General features: G+C 32.4%; 1 protein-coding gene and 1 pseudogene across 33 annotated transcripts in view; both read left to right on the top strand.

The window, feature by feature from the left end:
- The window catches only part of ROBO2 (roundabout guidance receptor 2), a 1504157-nt gene that overhangs the window by 1036774 nt on the left and 447657 nt on the right, over positions 1-19726 (top strand). The gene's annotated exons all lie outside the window — the stretch shown is intronic.
- LOC118602442 lies at positions 18598-18716 on the top strand (annotated as a pseudogene).

The raw sequence follows: 19726 nt of genomic DNA, 5'->3' as shown, positions 1-19726 counted from the left end.
AAAATATAATTGAGGTAGATTATTAGAAAGAAATGTAAGTATGTTGTTCATTTATTTAATTAGTGAAGTACTTACCAGAATTTATTATGAATATAACCTGCTTCAGTGTGTATTAAGATGCGGTTTGCTTTTTGACTGTTTATATTCTAATTGGAGAAATTAGACACATTTGAAAGAAACTTTTGACACTTCTAGAGAGTGGGCAAGAAAATAATAAACGTAAGTAATGCTATAGGACAACAGCTTGAATACATATATGTGTGTGTGATCACTAGTTGTAAATGCAAAAAATAAAAAACTACTGTCTTGAAACAAAATATTATTGGAAACTTTAGTGTACAGAGTTCAGGTTGGATAAAAGCAGAGGTCATTTCCTTCCTTTCTTGAATCTTCAGCGTTCAAATGATTAAAAACCATTTTCATAGGATATTAGTGAGGCCTGAGCTAGATATGGGCTGTTGGCTGGAGAAGGGGAAGTCTTCCTTGTTGGTGAGTTTTTTCTGAACTCAAGAAAATTCGAAAACTTAGAAGAGAGGAAAATGGGCATATCAGAAGGTAGGAACATTGTGCAGGCAGAAACTTGGAGACAGGAAGAAACAGTGGTTTTTGAAGGGCTGTAAGAAAACCAGTCTGGCAGAAGTAGAGTTTATAATATTGATTTATGAAGACCTAGATCAGGTAGAGCGAAGTTAACAGTAATTGCAGATACTAGGCAGAGATTTTTTGGTGTATTCAGGAGGCAATATGTTTCGAACCTTTGAAAATGGATATGACACAATGAAATTACTGTTTTTTGATGTAACTTTTGGTGGAATTGCTGGATTGGGTTATTGTGCAAAATAAAATCCAAGAAGAAGAAGCTGGAGATGTTTGCTGGATTCTTATGTTCGCTCTTGGTTAAAGGAATACCGACTTTGAAAAGAGTAGTGCAGTTACCTCTCTTTTAGTATCATATATTAGTCATAAAATAAATACACATCCAGCCTATATCTTATTTAAGATACCATTTTCAATATCAATTAAAAGTAGCAAATTGAATATCCATTATAATTGCTTACAGCACTCAAGGACATTTCTCCTCTCTCTCCCTTCACTTTTTCTCTTTTCTTATTTTCTATCTTTATCCTCTCTTTCTCTCTCTTTCCTCCCTTTTTTCTTTTCTTTCTTCTTTCTATATCTCTTTCTACCATATAAGATCTCGGCCTTTTAATTATTATAAATATTAACCTCATATAATAAGATTATATCTTCATGAAACAGGAATATTAGAATTGAAAAGGAGAGAACTCAGGCACTTTTCAAACATCTAGTTTAAATAAGGACAAGTCTCTGCTTTTGCTCATTTTCCAGGTAGTGGTTACATGCAAACTTTATTTGTTATGAAACATGGGATTATAATAAAATTGAGACCAGATATCCACACTTAGTGGGGAAACCATATTAACAATAACAGTTGTGGTCTGTCTGCACAATGTCATAATCTGATCACATGAGCTTTTCTGGATATCTGTCTCTCGGAGTGCTGTTTAGATAGATCCAGGTGATTATGTTGAAGAAATAGGTGTGCCTTTGAAGTGTAGATTACTGCAACTTTCAACCTTTCTGGGGCCTTGGATGGTCTATTGTGTTGGTTTCATTAATTATTTTACATTTCATTCAGGTGTGGTGGTATTGTTTTAATAGGTTAATATTAATTCTACTGAATTTGGGGCTCTAGGTCATTTATTTATTTTACTGAAAGACATTCACTACTTTTTTAATTATCAAAGAAAAGGTTGAGAAGTGACAGAAAACAGATACCTGCACATGGGTGTTTATGTCATTATGCTTGATCATAGATGTGATATGAATAAATTAAACTTTTCAATATAAGGAAATATAAAAAAATGTTATGGATTTAGAAAGAGTTTCTGTCACCATAATTAAAATATTTTTTGAATATGTGTGCTTACCCATTATTTACTGTATAATAATTTTATTAAGTTTTCCTGATGTATAAATTGATTAACAACTGATTTTATATAGTACAATTGTTAGGAATTGAAATCAATGAATAAAATGTATAAAATTGTCATAAAAATATGCTTCCACTTAGTTAATTTCTACTTCTGAAGTACTACTAGTTGTTTGACTTTCATAATTAAAAGAAGCCATGTTGGCAAGTTCTAAAACCTACATATTCAAAATAGTTATTATCATTTATTTAGTGCCCAGCAATTGCACACATTTGAACCTAAATGACAAAGTAAATGAAAGCCTTTTTTCAAAGTAATACAATCAGTTCAAAAAATATTGTGCTAATAAAGTTATACATCCTAATTGAAGGATTGATGGCAATCCATTTAGTTGTTACTAGGTTATTTGTGACAGACAGATGCAGAGTAACCTCATTATAGTCAGAATTGTGATGACTTGTAGCTGAAGAGAGGAAAAAGCTTTAAACCATTGTCACAGTCCATTTCAGAATGTATTCAGAAGATGATTTAAAAGAAAATATATGACTATTAAATATAAGTTTAAATTGGTTACCTAGCAGTATTACTACAGAAGCAATGCAGTAATCATCTGTTTGATCCATAATTAGCCTACTTAAAATTCACAAATTAGATTTCAATTTATGTAAGAGAAATGCAGTAGCAAACACTGGATTAAAAACATTATCTCTTGTGGTTGGGTATTTCCAGTTCATATTTTTAGTTGTTTTCTTCCTGATCATTAAGCCTATATCAGTTTATTTTAGACATTTCTGTCCACAATTACCAGTTCTTGATAAATTATTCAGCACTTTTCATTTGTATGTTTCCTAGTAGTTTAATGTCAGGCTTTCTGCACAAGTGCTCAAGGGAATTCTATCAACATTTTAAAATTATTTGATTGAGAGAAAGATGGAATAGAGATACACAATAATTTTTTTTGTGTGTGTAAATGTTGAAATCTTTTTGGCATATTTGATTTTGAAACGTCTTTTTCTTGATTAATTAATAAAAAGCAGAAATTTTAAACTAAATAAAGCTCTGTCTTCCCATAGTTTTCCTACTATAATATCTTCATGTATCTCTAGAATTTCTTACATTTAGAAATATCCTCATAGACCTCCTTTCTGTTTCAAATGCAACAATCAGGTGCTACGTCTTGCACATAAAGCCCATTTCATTTCGTCAATTCTCATTTCTGGTATAATCTCATTTACAATTGTCTTTGCTTCTTTTATATATCAGCATTTGTACTTTTTTTTATTATTATGCATCCTGAATTTTTGCCGATGTTCTTTATAATTACTGTCATGTCTTTTGTTACAACTTAGTTTTCATTATGAATTCTAAAATTCTCAAATTGATAGAGATAATCTTTACAAGAAGATGATTACACATTTGATTTGAGGTTGGCCCTAATTTTTTGAAAAACTGTGTTTAGGAAAACAAGATTTCATTGTATGGATTAATTAATTAAATATGTATTGGATCTCTCTTCTCTGCTAATAAATTTAATATGGTATTCTTTCTAAAATAGCGTCTTCATGTAAAGTTAGCATTTTGTCTATCCTAAAAAATGAATTGAAAGGAAGTTTAGGACAGTGCTCCTTAGGCTGTGTCATCAGTAAATGCTAAAGTTTTGACTTGTCCAAGTAAGTAAATTAAAAAATAATACACACACACACACGCACACATATATATTATGTATATAATATATATGTACAAACATATATTATATACGTATGTACAAAAATATGTACAAACATATATATTATATATGTATGTATACATATGTCATAATATATATATACCATATATATATATACATATTATAATAAAATTCTAATCAGAAGAACACCAGTCAGTTGAGGTTGCATCTTTGAGGTGAGAGGCTAAAAGTGATATGGGAACAAAAGTCCTTTCTTTCATTCCTGGTTATAGGTCACTTCCATAGGTAACCTATTAGGTATGTGACCTCAGGGAAATTATTTAGCTTCCGTGCCTTTTTTTACTATTAAATTGGATGATGATTCTAACTTTATAGGGTTGCTGTGATACTTATAATGTTACAGTTATCAAAGATAGATTTATTTATGAGTCACAAAATTGGAAATGTTTCAAATATGATACCTACATTTTATTCATTTAAGCAAATAATTATAGAGTGCCTGAAGTATGCCAGTTCAGTTCCAGGTGTTAGAGATCAAACACCATGTTAGTGAATAAACCATAAAAAAGTTGTGGCTTCATTGAACTTATAGTCTCAGTTTTTACATATTCAGTACAGAAACTTGAAAGTATATGAATAATTTGTGGATGACTATATGTTTTGCTTATCTGTAGTTGTGCATATGTTTTGCATTTTGTTTTTCATATGATCATTGTAGCCTGTGTCTTCTTGCTTATTTATATCTCATAAATATTTTCTCATATCATATTCTTTACTGTGTTGTATAATGGTGCACATTTCATCCCATGTTGTATGCTAAAACTTCTTATTCTTCATTTGGATATTTAAGCTATTTTTTAAGATTATGTACGAATATATGAGCTATAAAGAACATACTAAGATAAAAAAAAATACTTGCGCACATCCCCGATTATTTCCCTCAAATAAATTAATATATGTAGAATTTCTGAATTAATGAGTATAGATTTTTTCAAGAGTTTTGTAAGTTCTTCAGTAAGGTTGTTTCACTTTAAACTCCGATCAGTAATGCCTGTGGGATTCATGTCAGCCATATCCTTCCTTTAGGACATTTTCCTTTGTTAACAAAATCATTATCTCATTATAATTTTGTATTTAATTTCTAGTGAGACTAAAACTTTTGTTATGTATCGGCTTATATTTTTTTTTTCCTTTTGCGAATTGCCTATTCATGTTGTTTAACTGTTTTTCCTATTGAAATGCTTTTTTTATTGATGCTTGAGAGCTTGCTATATATGAGTACATCATCTTCTTTTCATGTTCTTTTGTATATGTATATGTAAAGGTTTTTCATCTTTATATGTCAAAAATATCAAAATAGCCTTCATGATTTCCTAGTGATTACTTAAAAATTGATACATATGTAATTTCCCATTATCCCTTTACTACTGTTGCTTATAGGTAAATCTTATGTTAACTATTTACAGAAATAGATTTTTTGTTTTTGTTTTTCTAATTAGAATACTAGAGTCTTTTATTGGTTTCTTTTTTGTTATTGAAAAAGATTTAGGCAGTGCTAGCAAAAAAATGATATTAAAAAGACTAAAATTTACAGATCCAGTGTAGTCTTTATATGAGTGTCATTTCTACCTTTACAATTTTTTTGGCTTGGTGGAATGCTAGACCAACACCGAATCTTTGGTCAAAGAATTCCCCACCTCCCCTAGCCACACACCTTTCCCTCTGAGTTAGGTTGGACATATCTGAATTTTCTGACTTATTTTTTTATAGTTTAGAGCAGTTGGTCAAAAGGGTAAATATAAGCAAGCTCTGTTAGTGTTTTTTTATTGTTGTGTTATAATTGTACTTATGCTTCCAGATGAGTCTTCTCTCCAGACTTCCATATGCTTTACAAATCAGATTAATCCATAACTTGAATGTTTTACTCATATAAATTGCTTTGCTGGAAACAGTTAACATGTAAGTTTAAGACAACTGCATTAAAGATGGCTAATGACAATAAGTCAAGGGCCAAAAGATTTAAAGTCTGCTGATTTAGGAACTAATAAAGTGGTCAATAGCATAAGGGTAAATATATGATCTTTGGAATCTATAATATGCATAGTAATTTGTTGATAAGTTCTGAGTGTATTGAGGACAGAACTATATATTTTTAAAATTTGTTTGTTTATGTTTATCTATCTATGTATGTAGTCCCTCGAACAATTGTAAATGCTCAATAAAATTTGTTGAATAAATATAGTACAGTACCAACACTCTTTATTTTAATTTACCCATGAGACTAGGGAATTTAGCTTCTTAAGTTTCTATTATATTTGATTATTTAGTAAAGGAAGCATTAAATTAATTGGAAAACAGCTACTACCACCTTCTGGTAAATTATTTGTTTTTATAATTTTGTGTGTGGCTGCGTTTTTTTTTAAAGAATAGTATTCTTAAAGCTGGTTATTAAAGATACAGAAAACACATCATTAAATTATTAGATTAATCCCTTTGAAACCAGTCATTTAAAATGGATTATTTGAATCTGTATTTGCCTTTAGAATCAGACCTAATGTATTTTCATGGATCACATATAAAATTATGAGAATAAAGATAGGTACATTTTAATCTTTACCTACAAAACATGTATGATTTATTATAGGGTTGTGATTTTTATCCAATGTCTTAGTATTGAATAATGGTGTTTAATAATGCTGTGATACTGTATGTCAGAAGATTTATTGCAGTTTTAATTTCTCTGCACCAGGAGACAGAATACTTGAATATGTTTGTTGATTATTGACTGATAAGCAATAAAATGCTCTTACATAGAACTCAGTGGCAAATGTTTTGCCAACTCTCTCTGATTAATATGGTCATTTTGGTATAATGTGTCAATTTTATCAGATTCAAATTTATCATCAAACTAGCTATAATAGTTTTAGCTCTTGGAAAGGGCCATTTTGCTTGAGCTATGATCATAGTCATAAACTAAATTGTTTATACCTCAGGGAAAGTTCTTATGAAAAAGTCAGTCTTGATTACTCCTTAGCAGCCAGAATTATCTTTATAAACATTAGGTGAAATAAATGAGCCATGAATCTGTGAATTTTGAAAATTTTAATCATTCTTTATAGGCTAATGCAAATTTCCTTCTAGTGACTAAGTCTCTTGACCATTGACTTTTTAACTACAGCAGTCTTTGTTCCCTAAAATACGAAAATGTCTTCAATAATTGGAAGTGCTGGAAAAATGAGGACTGCTAACTGAGAAAATTCTGAAGAGAGAAAAAAAATTCATGTAAGCCATGTTAGATATGCTTATAGTATAGTTGAGTTTGAATGAGCAAATATCTTTTGGACAGCTTCTATATATTGGTCTGTGTGGTAAGTTGCAGGGTTACATAAATGAATATATGCTAAGAGAAAGATGGATGGATAGGAGATATTTATTAATCCATTCTAGAACACAGCATATGAAATGACCAAGAATGGAAGCATCTAAGTATCATCCCACTGCCTTTAATCTTGCAGTATACCTCTGTACTTATTTAGTTATATGGTAAATGCATAATTGGGACATTGTATGGCAAGTATGGCTTATACATTCAATTTCGATTTTTTCTGGGTCATTGAAACCAAAGAGTCATTTAAATGAGAGTTAATAGGTACAGGAAGATTATAGAATAAAAATTTTCCACTTCGTGTCAGGTAATTTTTTGAGGGGACAGTGATAAGGCCCCTAGAGAGAGAGAATTGCGACTATATGTGTGATTCTTCTAGGTAACAAAGATTATAGAACCCAACATGTCCTATTTCTAAGAATTGCATCATTCCTTTGTTAAGATAATTGCACTAACAGTAAAATTTCACTAATAGGGAAAACAGATAACAACTCTCTTAAGAACTTCAAAACCATCAAAGTAAATCTTCACATTATATTTATCGAATATTGAAAATCTATTATGTATATCACACAAATGTATGATTAGTAAAAGAATCATGTACATCTAATGGATTGTATTTTTTCAAAAGCCAAAGAAAAAGCAATTAAGTGTTCTGCTCAACTAAAACAGCATTCTGTGTTGCGATTCCTTTAAGTTTTATGCTTGCTTCTAACAAAAATTTACCCAATAATTTTACTTGGTATTTTAAAATACTATTAGTAAGATAAAAATGTACATATTTGTTTGTATATATGGACAATTTCTAAAACAGAACTATTTATAAAGGATAGTAACTTTTACTAATCAGACATTTAGCTGTGTGTGTATATATATATATTTTGGAAAAGACATTTCATCAGTTTCTCATTTATTTTATACCAAGAGAAATAAACCTGATAGTGCTCATGTGTTTGTAAAATTCCAACCAAAGCTGTTCAGAAAAACAGAAGTGAAAACTGAAATTTATTCATTTCATCCCCCCAAAATTGCTTCAGAGACACAAAAAAGCAAAGAACAATGTCTCTTGTGAGAAAATACTTTAAAGTTATTTCCACAGTATCTTTTTTACTTTTGTCCATGATTTGTAACCTTTTAAAAACCTGGAGTGTTAAAAAAAAAAAAAAAAAAAAAAAGCACACATTTAACTTTTTACCTTTCTACCACTGATTTTGGTCAAAGCATTCTTTAAAGATGAAAACATGTATGTGACTTCTAACTTACTGATCTATTCCTCTCAGACAGCATAACAAGGTAACTTGCTTTCCAGGTGTTTGACACTATGGTATCAAAAACAGGAAGGAGAAACTGAGAGACAAAGTTTAACTTATGATGGGGTTCTTTCAGGAAGTTTCCAGTGTTGGCACGGGCATATGCTATATCTACGCCCTTTAAATTATAAACCAACAGCTCTGCAGTGAGGATATTGTTAATGTTCACATCTGTACCTGTCAACACTTCTGAAACCTTTTCAGCACCATCTTTCTCATTCTCTTCTTGATCAAAGCATGATCTGCTCACTAAGGCTTTCATAAGATAATAATTTAATAACAAATTCCGAGTCAGAAGACAAAGGAAAAGACTGTGGAGGAGGCCACTGCTAATTTCCCTCCCAACATAATCAAATCAGTACAGCTATCCAGCCAGGACTCATAACCTTTAATAAGTCACTCTACTCGATTAAGAGAAATTGATTTTCCTCTACCGTGGATCATAGTGATTATGATAAATATGGTATCTGCCATTCCCTGTGCTCCCCCCTTGGCTGCCAGTGCCGATTTGTTTGCAGAGCGGCAGGTAAACGAGCTAGAGGATGACATTGTGTCATTAACTGCAGTCGGTATCAGTGCTTTGACAGCTGGGGAATTGAGTGGTTCCATAAATCAGCTGCAAAGCCAGTCGTAAGTCTCGCGCAGCAATTACACACTCCTGACAACACTACCAGCAGCCTTTGGTGTGCAGAACTCCTTGGCTCATGAGTTTTAATTGGAAATATGTGAACAAAACAGAATTGATGGGAATGTTGGAGTTTAAACTTTAGATTTATAATAAGAAAAGTTATGTGGGAGCCAGACAATAACATGGTAATTTACCAAGGTTCTAACTTGATCCTCAAATTATTTGAAGTCTATACTGCTTTGAGTGTATCTTCATAACGTGTCTGTGAACAAATCTAGATTTCTAAATAAAGCAGTATCTTAAAATAATAATGCTGGTAGCTGAAACTTTGGGCTCATCTACTCTTATACCCTTTCTTATTACTCACAAGATGAATCTTGGAGTGACTGGTTTTGTTTTGAATGAGTGTCCATCTTCTTATTTCATGTGGTAAATTGTGATGCTCCATTTTAACATCAGTGGAGAGAAAAAGGAAAGGAAAATATTCTTTGACTTGTAATTGCTGGGAATTTTCAATATAAAGTTTCTGTGGTATATAGGATGTTAATGTTTTTGAAGTAAAAAATCCATGAAGTTTTTTGCATCTGAAAGGTATTTTATATAACACAATACACAGATAGTAGCAATGGGAATTATGTGTATTTTACTGATTTTCCTCTTTTTCAAATATTTTGGGTTTGGAACTTTGTGTACCAGCAGATACTCCTATTTCTGTGTTCTACACAGGATGTGGTATTACGAAGTAAGGAATTACAGAAAGGCATGAAATATTATTCTTACTTATGAAAGCATTAACTATAAGAAATACTAAAAATAAGCCTCAGAGTTCTCTTTATAAAACTAATACATTTTTTATTAAAATTTTATTTTGGCTTGATGTAAGATTTTTAAAAATTAGCTTCATCGTTAAATGACAATATACTATTTTCTTTTTTCCCCTCCCCCCCTCTTTAATTCCTCCACACAAAGCCTTCCACCCCTGATCTATGCATGTTGCAGTTTCCCCTTAAGAACTGGATCTCTGAAGGTGCGCGTCTCCTCCCACACGCTCATAGCATCCACCCGGGGCTTGGCACACACATCCCCCCTCCCCCCGCATACCTAGGGTGCATGGCACACCAGGAGTATGGTCCACGGCTCCACCTGAGGAGAGAACCCAGGACCTTCTGCATGTAAAGCAGATGTGCTAACCACTACACTATGGAGCCAACATTTTCTACTAAGCAGCATTAAATCGTTGCTTCTTAATGGGTCCAGTAGAGAATAATATATTCTAGGTGTATTAAGGAAAATTGGTCTGTTTAATTCATCCCTTGATATCTTTCACTATTTTACATAGCTAAGAAATATCAAGGAAATATGTTTATTTTTCTATTTTGAAAAATGCACTGGTGAGTTTCACTTCTTTCTTGATGTCATTATTACTGCTCTTTAAAGAAACTTTACTATTCTGTTAGTTCTTAGCATTTCACAAGAAAAGAAAGCCATCACAATGAGATTTAATGATAGGGTATATATCATATCTTAACAAATTTAATTTTGCTTTTATTTGCACTTAATTTTGTGATTTGAGAATTAGCAAACTAAATGGCAATAAAAATTGGTAAAATTCTGGCTCTCTTCCCACTAATTTTGACAGAAATTTTCCTCCTGTTTTTCAGGGGATTCTAATTGTACACTCCAGGGAGCACAAATAAGTCTGTTTGAGAGTCCATGAGAGTCTATTGTCCAGTGAGGAAACGTGGAGATTGACTTGCTCCATCTTGTCTGCCTAAACTAGAAATGTAAAGAATGAAATACAGTCTAATATATTCAGAATTATCCCTCTCTTAAAGCTGGGCTATCCCTATACCTGTAGTGAGCTTGACATAGAAGGTCCCTGTGCAGCACTTCCAAACAAAAGCAATTACATTTACCAAGAATTGTTGAGCATTCACAATATCCCCTAACACCATGAAAAACTTGGAATATAAAGATGGTTTTGATGCACATTTGAATCTGACAGACTATCACAAACTTTACTTATTATCACACCCAAATTTTCCTCTGTAATCTATATTTTCTTAACCTTTATGGTAATGATAGACTATTGGAAAATATTGTCTAATTCTTAGACCAATACTATAAGCAATTCTTGTTTTTCTACTAGTTTTCATTTACTCATCACTTTTTGCACTTAAACACAAATAATCTATTAAACTACTGCAATCTTTTTTCATTGTAATTCTATTTTGTGCCAATACAGATAATTGTTAATATTATCAATGATAGTACAGGGTATCCTAGTCTCTACTACATATTTTTAATTCACCAAATTACTTACATATGGTTTATGGAAGTCCTCCTCAATGATAGTTTAGATACTATAATACTTTCAAGATGATGAGGGACTAATGAATGGAGAAGTTCTTTTTGAATTAAAAAAAAAAAGTGCAACTGTCACAGATTCACTTGTGTATCTTCTTTAATTCTAAAGAACATATATTCATATTAGAGATATAGCATGGGTTATGATTAATAGAAGAGAGAGACTAATCATTATGTGAAGAAATAGATAAGAGGATGTTTAAAAGCTTTTAAATGAACTATGTGGAGTGAGTTTTTAAAACATTTTTTCATGTTTACCCCTTGTTTAAAGTTCTGTTTTAGTTCTGAGTTAACAATAGAACTAATAAGAGAGATGAAAAGACTCCGAATGATTGTTTCTGTGTTCTGTTTTATGCCAGAAACTGGTCAGACGCCAGCAAGCAGAATGTGGAATAACAGGAGCAATTGCAGAGTTTATGGTGGCTTCAGCCAATTGCAGGCTTGTACATTTAGTGAGGAGAAAACATATTCATGAATATAAAATCGGAAGTGTCCGGGTATGTAAAAAAGAGAAACAAATATCTGGCTCCGTGTTGAAAAGCACAAGGGTTTCTTTGCTAGAACATTATGAGCAACTGAACTGTATTTAAAAGTGTTTGTAATATGAGAATTTATTATAAAATTATATTTTATCAATGAGAAATAATCAAGAGCATCTGAGCAGTTTCAATTTCAATAGGAAATTGGACTGAGTAGGGAATAGACAAAAATGTTAAAAGTCTACATTTAAAATATTTCAGGGAATTAAACTGATCATTCTCAATAATATGGAGTGGAGACAAGCTGCTTACTACTGACTACACACACACACATACACACAATATAGGATTTCAAAACAGTTACGCATTTTCTAAAATTAACAAATCTAATCTAAGCTTTTGTTTATACACACATATACACACATATGTGTAAAATAAAACTTTTAGTTTCATATGATGATGTCAAAAACCTGGTATTAGACAAGATAATCTTCCGAGTATTTAATAAAATAAAAAAATCTCCTTTCATGTATTTTATATCACTAACATAATCCATTCACATTAAAAAAATATTGAATTTTAAATCTAGTAATGGATCGTACTTGGATCTATACTTCGACTCCAAATTTACCTAGGGTGTATTAATACTAATCAGCCTTACCAACACATGTACCAATATTTTAAGAGCTTGACAATGAAAATATGATTTACTGCCTAACGTTTGCTTTTGAATCCTTCATCACTTGATTCGGAAGTGCATTATGTAACACAAATATAAAACCAGTTCAATAGCTTAACAGTTTCTAGCTATAAAATTTGATTCATACTTGGTACAACACTCCTTCAGAGGATATCAGTGTTAATGCCATTTTGCACTTTCCAATAAAGCTTTGTGTTCTTGTGGGCTGTGTCTTTTGCACTCATTCTTTAAAAAGAACTCTTGTCCAGACTTTCTGTGCAGTTGCACAGTAGCCAGAAAAAAAGTGCCTCTCTAGTCACTTTCCTTCCCCAGTTTTTGATAATTATGAGCAAAGGTCAATTACTTTCCCTTCAAGGCAAATCCTGACAACTCCACATGTTGGAGCCTAAGATATAGATGACATGCTCGTCAAAACAAAACAAAACAAAACAAAATGAAACAACAAACCAAAAAACAACAACAACAACAACAACAACAACAACAACAAAAACAGTAGTGTATCTTTACTTTCCTATGACCAGCTGAAAGTCAAAATCCTACTGAAAACTGGAGGCAGGAGGGAATGAAGAAAGGGTGGTATGTGCCCTGCCTTTAGCAACCACAGATGTACAGATCTAGAAAAAAATTTTTTTTTTAATTTTAAGCTTCACAAATGGACTATTACATTCCGCTTGTTAAACATGGACCATGAGCACCCTGACAGAATGCAAATGTTTCTGTTAACAGCATGACCTTGTTGTGCCTTAGATGGAGAGGCTTTACTTTAATTGTGACATATCTTGGTCAGATTTCAGCCTACTTTTTTAGATGAAGATGAAATATTTTAAACTCAGAGGAGGGAAAATAATGTTCTTTTTATAACCAGATTCTGGGTAAGTAAAAACTCAGCTAAGACCATTTATAGGGATAAAGACACACAACTCAGTTTGCTAAACTCTGAAGAAGTAAGGAGAAATATATTATATTATGAAATATGATATTAAATTAGCACTGCTCAGATTACATTATAGACTCGTTTACATTTAATAATACAATACCTCCTAGTTTTCTTGGAATCAGCATTCATAAAAATTTGCAGAATTGAGTCTGTTGGTAACCAACCCTGAAATCATAAGCAGAGCAAATCACAAAAACGTCAGCAATGGAAAGCTTGTGCTTGAGTGGTTTTTGTGTATTAGAATTCCTGCACTCCTATCAATCAAATGTTAACATCACACTTTCAATAGTCTCAGCACTATGATTTAAGAGAATATGGTGTGAGGTTAAAATTTCACCCAGGATCTCAATTTAATACCTACACATGGTGTGCATTCCTTTATACAAACATTTTCCTAAAATTATTTGGATTATTTTATTTTTAATACTTTAAGGGCTTTCTGTCTGAAGGGCACCTGTAGAAACTCCTCTTTTTATTCTTAGAATATAATGAAACATTTGTACAGTAAAACATTACCATTAAGTCATTATGCTGCACACCTTAAACATACACAGTCCTGTATGTCAGTTATACCTCAATAAAACTGAAAATAAGTCATTACTGCCTCACTTTTCACTTGCTTAAATCAAAAATGTATTTACTAAATTCCATGAGCGTTATGCAGTGAGCTACCTACATGTATGCTATTATTGATTGTTAATCCCGCTTTCAGTCTCAGACTGAAAGAAACCATTACTTTACGTGGTCAAGAAACCATGACACAAAGAGATAATTTAAGATTTTTAAAAAAGTGAGTTAAAAGTTTTATGAAATGAACAAATCTAACCTAACCTCATAGCAAGTAATATTTACCCCATACTCTTAAGAATTAAAGTGTGTGTAGAAATATAAGTTGTGGGTATATAATTCCATCTTCTAACCAAGTAGCACTTGCTCTTTCCTTTATATACTAAGGTGCAATATGTAAACCTGTCATAGTAGATGTGCTTGTTTTCTCATCAGTCATTGTCTTTAGACATATATGTCTTTTGGTGACACTCCTAAAGACCATTGGTTTGATTTTCTTCTTTTCTTCTCTGTTGCTCTGTAGCCAATATTCCTGTTCACCTCCCATGATATCGCCGAGAATGTAGTTAAAGACTGGCAAATACACAGGTGTTTGTCACTTTTTCGTATCCCCTCCTCAGTTATTCATTAAGGTAATGGCACTTCGTGATGTGTAATTTCTGGATTTATGACCCATTCTCGATAAGCGTGAAACCGGACTGCGTGTGCATCTTTGATAAGGTTCTAATTGGATAGCGGTGACCTTTCTGAATATAATTCAGGGAGGAAGATTAAAAAGCAGTTCAGGAACTGACAGGTTTAGGACAATAACGTATGAATTCGGCTCTGCTGGCAGGCAAGAGATGTAAGCAGTGATAAATTAGAGGCAGAGCAAACAGGCTAACTGAATGATTTTTTTTTTTTTTAATTTCTGCTACATCCTTGGGTAAAACTCTACTGCAGAAATTGTGCCAACACTACTATATCCCCCTATTTCTGTGCTATACTACTTGTTTACTCATTGCAGAAGCTAGCCAGTTATTCAGTTAATGTAGTTTCAAATGTTTGAAAACTATATTCTCAATTAAAAGTATAGGCTCCAGGTAGAACACTTGTGCATTTTTATAAATTGAAGTTAATGAGTATTTGGAAAAGCTACCTAAACTCATAAAAACCTCTCTCTTCATCCTCCTCTTCCTTTCCCCTTCCTTCTCTCCTTTTCCCTCACGAGTATGTAAAGCATATTAAAAATATCCATGTGTATAAACACACTCAGATACTGAACAGTTTTATCTAATTTTAAAGATTTAAATTTAAAGATGAATTCTAGAAGACAGTCAATCTAATCAGGACACACAAATAATGTTCCTATGTACTTGATAGTCTTAAATTCTTCATATCTTCCACTTTGAATATACAGTGAAAATATGCTTGTATAGGCAAGTATATTTAATTATGCATACTTACGTGCAAATATATTTAATTAAAAATTTAAAGGATAAGAAGAGATACACTTACACACAACACACGTCTTCAGAGAACAATAGACTGAGATTTTTATCCTCCAAAGTAATACTCCTAAGAATTGTAACCTATGATAACCTAAACTTATCTATTACTATAATAGAAATGTTAATAAAAATAGAGTTAACTTTTTACAAATTAAAAATTATAAAGGCTGAACATACCTTTTTCACAAGTTTTTGTAATGTCTAACTTCTTTGCTATTGGAGCCAGTTTCTTATACAGAATACAGAAAAAATTGTCCAGTTGCAGGCAAGTCAGTTCCTGGGCCTCCCTAAGGGGATTAATAGAGGAAGGAGTTCTCTCCCTTCACTTTCTCCTTACGCATGGCTGCCTCCAGAGCACAGGGTCTATCTATTCTGCATTTGCCTTTAATGAAGAGGAGACGGCAACTACATTTTCCAAGGGCGAGAGTTGGATCAGATGCGGTGTTAAGCATGTACATAGAGAACATGTTCTGGTCTCACCATAACTCAGGAAGGTGTTGCTATTGGCCCTGTTTTTACAGGTGAGAAGTATGTTTCCCAATACTCCGTGCAGGGCTTGGCCTCTGGCAGTCACTATGTCAGTGGAAAATAAAATGAGTAAGGCCAGGAGAAATGAAGTAACTCACCTAAAGTTACACTAATTGAAACTAGGCAAAAACAAATTTGGATCTGGGCACTGTGCATCTTAACACAAGAAGCAAACAAAAACCAACAAACTTCTAGCTATATTACTTTATGAAAATTTTGCAATTCACTTCCCAGACACTATATTTTAAACAACAGGTTCTTTGAAATGTACTTCATATGCCATACAACTCTTCCATTCAAAGTTTCAGACATCACTTTATATTTTACACCTATCATAAAATTGGTATGACACACTGCCTTTTTTTTTTAGCTGTTTTTAATACCTGCACATGGACTGAAGACCTTTATGTTTTTTGATATAAATAAAGAAAATAGGAGGCAAAGTATATTTTCTCCACTTGAATCCAATAGTGAATATTTCCGATATATTCCTGATACCTAAATATTGCTATTCTTACAGGATTTTTCCGGCATTCACCATTTTCTGGTTTGTTGATTGATTGATTGATTGATTGATTGACTTTTTATTCATCATCCTGGTGCCCTCTCCCATGGAAGATTTGGACTATTCCTAGAAGCTCTTATTCACACCCTGTCTAGACTTCTTGCTACTTCATTCCACTTTTTCAATTTATTGACAATTAAATGATTCTTGAAAATTTACTCTCTTCATGACACTTCACTGTTCTTAAAACATGCTTTCTGTCAGATTAAGTTAAAAAGAAAAGCCAACCTTCAATGATGGATGTCAATGCCCTGAATTATATGATCTCACTTTATTTATGCAACCCTTAACATTTTATAGTTCCTATCAGGAAACCTTCTCTATGTAAACCAAACCCCTTAATCTCTCATTTATATTAATGTTTATTTCTGACTGTGTAGCTTTTCTTGTTTAACCAGTTTACCCTCCATTTTCCTTCTCTCTTAAATATGGCCCACGATGCAGTTTCTTTATCTAGCCTTACTCTCCCACGAATCTAGATCATATTGACCTTTTCCTCCTTTGAAATTCCGTTGAATTTATAATTTTTTTTAAATATAAGTTAACTCTTGGTGATCTATGGTTCCATATTTTTTTTTCTGAGTATTTCACATATGGACATATTGACTCTCTAAAAAAATTTAAATTTCTTAAGAACATGTTCTATGTATGATTTCTCTCATGGCGGCATTCTCCCCAGCATGTTCTGCTTAAAGCAATACATTTTAATTTGTTTATACTATACTTAAATATGCATATATATATATATATATATATATATAAACACACATACACACACACACATATCACCTTGTTTGAAAAGAAAAAAAAAGATTTAAAACTACTTAAACTTTGTAAGTTTTGAATAAAGTATTGAATCAGATACAAGATATTTGGCACTGGAGTCATAATATGAAGTTGTACCACTAATTTTTAGGAAGTAAAAAAAGCTAACTGGGGGGAGGTGGTAGAAGTAAACGGAATTTTAATCAATTCCAACATGCATGCTTTTATGATAAACTTAGATGTAATTTGGTTCTCAGAGTCAGGCCTTAAATACTAGTGATAGTGGAGTAATTATTTATTAATGCCTTGCTCAATGGAGCATGATGATAAAAATGGGCAGTAGATGGAGACTTCTTTGGGCATTTTTTGGTCTCATTTTAATCTCTCTACATGTAAAAATATGGATCATGTTAGGAAGCTATCAGTGGCCCTAGTACGTTTACCTTTTGACATTTCTTTTAAATATTAATATCATATATAATGAAAGTGCTTTGATTCATAATGTAAATAAAATGGGGAAGTTCCTTGGCTTTAATTGTTTAGATTCCGGGATCTTTGTAATACTTATCTCAAGAGTGACTAATGTACCTTAGCTGGATCAACATGGGCTACGTGTATAATATAGAGACTGTATTTCTCCAGGAGCTAGGAAGTCAAAAAGGAAGTTCTTAGTGAAAAGGATTCATGATCCTTTAACCTCTCAGGAAGTATTAAGATAAAATAACATCAATTTATTCAAGGGAGCCATGTTTGAAAATTGAACATTTTGTCTATAACAATTATGATTGTTTTAATTTTCAAGAATATTACTGTGTTTCTTATAGCTAATTTCTGAAATAGAATTACTGTACTTTAAGGTATATGCATTTATATGGCACAAAGATCTCTAAATTGTTTTAGTGCTAAAATAGTGAGACAGTCTTTTACCAGTTTCAGAATATCTCAACATGCTCTAAAAACATGCAAATTATAAACCCATGAATTATTTTCTTTTAAATTAAATATAACAGGGTGGTACTTTTCTTGGTTCAAAGATGTCATTTTTCTGCTTTCATCACTCATAAACTGAATGAGATAATTGATGGAGAGACCTGAAATAAATATGGCATCGAGTTGTGTTAATTTAAGTGTTGATAGAAAAAGACACTTTCTACATGTACAATAAACAACCTAACAACATTTTTTTTCTTATTAATATTTTTCATTGTAAAAGTAATTTAAAAATCTAATAACAATCTATGGCCATGCTACCCTGAACAAGCCCGATCCCGTCTGATCTCGGAAGCTAAGCAGAGTTAGGCCTGGTTAGTACTTGGATGGAAAACCATCTAGGAATACCAGGCACTGTAGACATAAAAAATAAAAAAATACAGGATTGTAAACTGACAAAGTCCTTGCAATCCGTGAGGTCAAGTAAGGGTTGCCTCGCCTAAATAAATAAATAAATAAATAAATAAATAAATAAATAAATAAAAATCTAATAACATGCTTATCTATTTGTTGGTGTGTGCAGTACGACATTTGTTGTTCGTTTCTATAAAATTCTGAGGAAAGGGCAGTGGTTTGGGTCTTTTGGAATCTTGAGTTTCTGAGTTAACACTCTTATGCACTTATCTGCTGAAGGTAGTGATTAAAAAGCATAGACTACTGCTGTTCGGGTCATCTAAAATTTTGATTCCTGCTACTTAAATGTTATAGGGTAAATAACATTAGCTCTTCTACAAGCTGCAAACACACAGCCTGCTGCAGTGTCAGGAAGCCAGAGAAATCAAAGAGCCACCTACTGACCCTCTCTATTGTCTGGGCTTGTCTTCTTCTATCAGTAGCGTGCCACAATCAGCAAGATACACATGTACCTCCTGCCTGTTCTGGTTTGGCAGCCCCCTGATCCTTGCACCTGTTTGCTTATACATGAGCTGTGCATGTTTGAATTTAAATAGACGCAGGAGGTGGGGCAAGGGGGGAAGGGCGATGGCTCTGTCAGAAGCAGTTCCTTACCGCGTGCAGCAGAGCACAAACCAGCTAGTAAGGAGATGAAGAGTCATGATCAGACAATATTGGTTGGAAAACAATGAACTTTCTCTGTGGGAATAATTTTTATTTTTCTTTTAGAGTTGAATGGTGAGGTCCAATTAAAACAAGATTAATACACATTTTGGTTATCTTAACTTCAATTAATTACCTAGATAATTATAAATATGATGATGAATTGTGTTACCTGGGGTCTTTTGTAAAGTAACATTTTTCTAAAAACTTCAAATGATGCCATCATATAAAGCAATTAGTCTTATATATCCCAAAATAGGATGAAATTCAGGCATGCATACAGGAGAGATTTTTAGTAAATTTATATACTGTGAACT

The sequence above is a fragment of the Rousettus aegyptiacus genome, unplaced genomic scaffold (genome assembly GCF_014176215.1).
Source record: "Rousettus aegyptiacus isolate mRouAeg1 unplaced genomic scaffold, mRouAeg1.p scaffold_m13_p_4, whole genome shotgun sequence".
Classification (NCBI taxonomy): Eukaryota; Metazoa; Chordata; class Mammalia; order Chiroptera; family Pteropodidae; genus Rousettus; species Rousettus aegyptiacus.
This window is presented reverse-complemented; position numbering and strand designations above follow the sequence as displayed.